Consider the following 4,649-nt stretch of genomic DNA (forward strand, 5'->3'; position numbering starts at 1 on the left):
CGTGCTGCGATTCATGGGGTTGCAAAGAGTGGACACGACTGAGCGACTGGTCTGATCTGATACAGACTTTGTCAGCAAAGTGAAGACTTTGCTTTTTAACACACTGTCTAGGTTTATCAGAGCTTTTCTTCTAAGGAGTAAGCATCTTTTAATTTAATGGCTACAATCACCATTTGCAGTGATTTTGGAGCCCAATGAAAGAAAATCTCTCACTGCTTCCACTTTTCTTCCTTCTATTTGCCATGAAGTGATGGGATCAGATGCCATGATCTTAGTTTTCTAATTTTTAGTTTTAAGCCAGCTTTTTAATTTTCCTCTTTCACCCTCGTCAAGAAGCTCTTTAATTCCTCTCTACTTTCTGCCATTAGAGTGGTATCCTCTGCACATCTGAAGTTGTTGATATTTCTCCCAGCAATCTTGATTCCAGTAGAGTCATCCAGCCTGGGATTTCACGTCATGAATTCTGCATATAAGTTAAATAAGCAGAGTGAAAATATAGTCTTGTCGTACTCCTTTCTCAGTTTTGAGCCAGTCAGCTGTTCCATGTCTGGTTCTAAATGCTGCTTCTTTACTCTTTACTTCTTTACTTACCTGTCTCCCGAGAAATATTCAGGTTTCTCGGGAGACAGGTAAGGTGGTCTGGTATTCCCACCTCTTTAAGAATTTTCTACAGTTTGCTGTGATCCACTCAGTCAAAGGCTTTAGCTTAGTTAATGAAGCAGAAGTAGATGTTTTTTTTCTGAAACTCCCTTGCTTTCTCCATGATCCAGTGAATGTTGGCAATTTGATCTCGTGTTCCTCTGCCTCTTTGAAACCCAGATTGTACATCTGGAATTTCTCAGTTCACATACTGCTGAAGCCTAGATTGAAGAATTTTGAGCATAATCTTACTAGCATGTGAAATGAGTGCAATTGTAAGGTAGTTTGAACATTCTTTGGCATTGCTCTTCTTTGGGATTGGAATGAAAACTGGCTTTTCCAGTCCTGTGGCCACTGTTGGGTTTTGCAAATTTGCTGACCTATTAAGTGCAACACTTTAATAACATTGCATTTTAGGATTTTAAATAGATTTGGTGGAATTCTGTCACCTCCACTAGCTTTGTTCATAGCAATGCTTCCTAAGTACGACTTGACTTCACACTCCAGGATGTCTGGTTCTAGGTGAATGACCATCTTGCCATCACTTCCTAATCTCTTCTGCTTCCATTAGGTCCTTACTGTTTCTGTCCTTTATTGTAGTCATCCTTGCACGAAATGTCCTCTTGGTATCTCCAATTTTATTGAAGAGATCTCTAGTCTTTCCCATCCTACTGTTTCCCTCTACTTCTTTGCATTGTTCATTTAAGACCTTATTTCTCCCTGCTCTTCTCTGGATCTCTGCATTCAGCTGAGTATGCCTTTCTCTTTCTCTCTTGCCTTTCACTTCTCTTCTTTCCTCAGCTATTCGTAAAGCCTCCTCAGACAACCACTTTGTCATCTTGTGTTTCTTTTACTTAAGGATAGTTTTGATCACTGCCTCTTATACAATGTTTTGAACCTCTGTCCATAGTTCTTCAAGAACTCTGTCTACAAAGGCTAACACCTTTAATCTATTTATCACCTCCACTGTATAATCATAAGAGATTTGACTTAGGTCATAGCTGAATGACCTAGTGGTTTTTGCTACTTTCTTCAATATCGTCCTAAATTTTACAAGAAGCTCATGATCTGAGCCACATTCAGCTCCAGGTCTTGTTTTTGCTGACTGCATAGAGCTTTTCCATCTTTGGCTACAAAGAAGTTAATCCATTTGATTAAGTTGGATTAAAAAAACCATAGCTTTGACTATATGGACCTTTGTCAGCTAAGTAATGCACATTTCTGCTGCTATACCAGATTCAGGAGGATACTCATAGTTGGCTAATTAAATGATTCTCTCTTCTGACCATTCTGGTTGCCTGTCTCAGAGACACTGGAAATTTGAAACAGCTGACTCAATGTATCATTAAGTAGTTTTCGTATACATTTTTTATAAGCTAAGACTTAAAAAAAATTAAAACAGTACTATTATAAAACCTAGGGGAACCAATAATTTCTTACTATAATCAAACATCTTTCAGTGTCCATATGTCCTTAATTATATCATAATTTTTAGATTGGCTGGTTCAACCAAAGACATAGAGCTATGGATTTTCTCTCTTCTTTTTTTTTAAAATTGTGGTAAAAATACTTAACATGAGATCTACCCTCTTAACAAATTTTAAGTGTATAATGCAATATTATTAACTATAGGCACATGTTATGCAGCAGATATTCTAAAACTTACCCATCTTGCATAATTATGCAGCGAGCATGGATGGACCTTGAGGACATTCGGCTAAGTGACATCAGCCAGTCATAGAAGAACAAAGCCTGTGTGAGTCCACCTATATGAGGCGCAGAACACAGTCAAATATATAGAAGCAGAGCAGAATGGTGGTTGCTAGTGGCTGGGCAGAAGAAGAAATGAGAAATTGTATGAACTACTTTAGAGGTTTCTGTCCATGTGTTTTTCCCTTGCAATTTATTTTTGATGAATCTGGCATTTTTTTCCTATAAGGTTTTCCATATTCTGAACTTTGTTAATTTCATCTTTTTTCTCTCATATCTGTAGTTCCTGCCCATAGGTTTTTGGATCAGAGGATGATTAGATTCTGATTCAATTACTTAGCAAAATATATTTCATAGGTAGTAAGTACCATGTATTTTCCATCAAGAAACATAATATCTAGGTTTGTGTGTGTGTGTGTGCATGTATGTGTGTTTGTGTGATATTTTGGGTCTACCTATTTATTTTAAAACTCCCTGTCAGCTCTTACCTAGGGATAAAATTATCCCTCTGAAGAGTAAGAGCCTCTAAGATCTCATAGCTAATAACCTGGTACTTTTCCAACCAAGTAAGTGTTTGTGCCCATAACTAATTATAAAATTAGTTATGAAACTTCCCAGTAATTGAAAAGAATAATCATGTCAACGTACAAACCATGTTAATTCACTCACTGTACTCTTTTGCTAATGGTTAACGATTATAGATTAAAAATAAATAACAATGATAATGTAGAAAGTTATTTATTGAGTGCTCATTATAGTCCAGTGATTGTTCTAAGCTCTGTAGTAAATTTACATTTCCTTCCTTTTTAAGTCTGATAAAGTTTTAGCCAGGGTTTCTTCCCCTACTACTAAAGATTATAGGGTAACTACTATCAACCAGGCACAGGCCTAAGAACTGGATTTATAAAGGTTAAATCACTTACTCAAGGTCACAGACAGGATTTAAATTCTAGGCGATTCCTTCTGTCTGGCGGCAGTTATCAGGTGAGTCAGGTTGGGCACTTGCAAGTCCACCCAGGAGCTATGGAAGAAGCAGCACCCTGACGTAGCAGTGCAGTTTCTGCTTGCGGTGCAGGGCTGAGTTCTCCACCCACACGTGTCTGTCAGGGTCCCCTGAGCTCTTCATTTGCACAGGGCCCCCAGCACCACCCTGGCGACAAGGCACGCAGGCTGGCATACAAGGCCAAGAAAGGAGATGGCTTATTTTGGATTCGCGCATGATGCGGTGGCTGCAAACGCCCAGTTCTTAAGGGGGTCCCCTATGGCAAGTCTGTCCACGATGGTAACAGCCCATTCAAGTTTGGGCAGAAGCCTTCAGTTTGTTGTGGAGGAGCAAGCTGGGTGACTGTGGGGCCCTGGGTGTCCTGCATTCTTACTGTGTTGGTAAAGATTCTACCATACCAATACTTTGATGTTATTCTCATTGATCCCTCCCGTGAAGCTATTAGAAGAAACACTGACAGCCAGTGGATTACCAAGCTAGTCCGCAAGCACAGGGAGATGCTAGGCTAACATCTGCAGGCAGAAGGAGCCACGGCTTTGGAAAGGGCCGCGAGTTTCACCACTCCATCGTTCGTTCCTGCTTTGCAGCTTGGAGAAGGTGCAGGATGCTTTGGCTCCACCACTACCACTGATACTGTGTAGGTAATGTTTGTAAAATTCTTACATATAAGTAATTTAGGATATTCCTGTCTACTTAAAAGTGTTTTTTTTTTTTTAATGTGTTCATTAAAACTAATCTGCAGAATCATTGAAAGCATTGTCAAATTATGAAAGCCAAAGTGCAATAATGTTTGAAGACTTTATTGTTGGTGATGTTGGTATATCTTCTTCTAATAAGGGAAATGACTTTGCTTTTGTTTGGAAATTGGTATGTCTGTGTTTAAAATGCTATTTGGTGCAATAGGTGTAAAATAAATTCTACAAAAGGGGAGTGCAGAAACTAGCCACTAGATTTGTTGGTGCATGCAATGAAACTTATAGCTTTATTGGGGTGATGCAATGTTCTGCAGTTTCATGGAGTTTGGCAAGAACAAGATTTTTAAACTGAATTTTCCTTGGAAATATGAAGGATGTCCTGATCCTTTATCATGATCATATATAAAAAATAATGAAATTTGACTAAGGCCCACATATTTAGACTTAATTTAATATTCCATTTATGTAACCACTGCTTCCGAAAGGTGAAAAGTAAAGGTATGCCACCATACCTGGGCTGGGAAGATCCCCTGGAGAAGGGATAGGCTACCCACTCCAGGATTCTTGGGCTTCCCTTGTGGCTCAGCTGGTAAAAAATCCAC

General features: G+C 39.0%; 1 pseudogene; it reads left to right on the forward strand.

Annotated features, from left to right (window-relative positions):
• Window positions 1-1,254: 1,254 nt before the first annotated feature.
• LOC113880080 lies at window positions 1,255-3,983 on the forward strand (annotated as a pseudogene).
• Window positions 3,984-4,649: the final 666 nt, after the last annotated feature.

This window comes from Bos indicus x Bos taurus, chromosome 21, assembly GCF_003369695.1.
Source record: "Bos indicus x Bos taurus breed Angus x Brahman F1 hybrid chromosome 21, Bos_hybrid_MaternalHap_v2.0, whole genome shotgun sequence".
Lineage (NCBI taxonomy): Eukaryota > Metazoa > Chordata > Mammalia > Artiodactyla > Bovidae > Bos > Bos indicus x Bos taurus.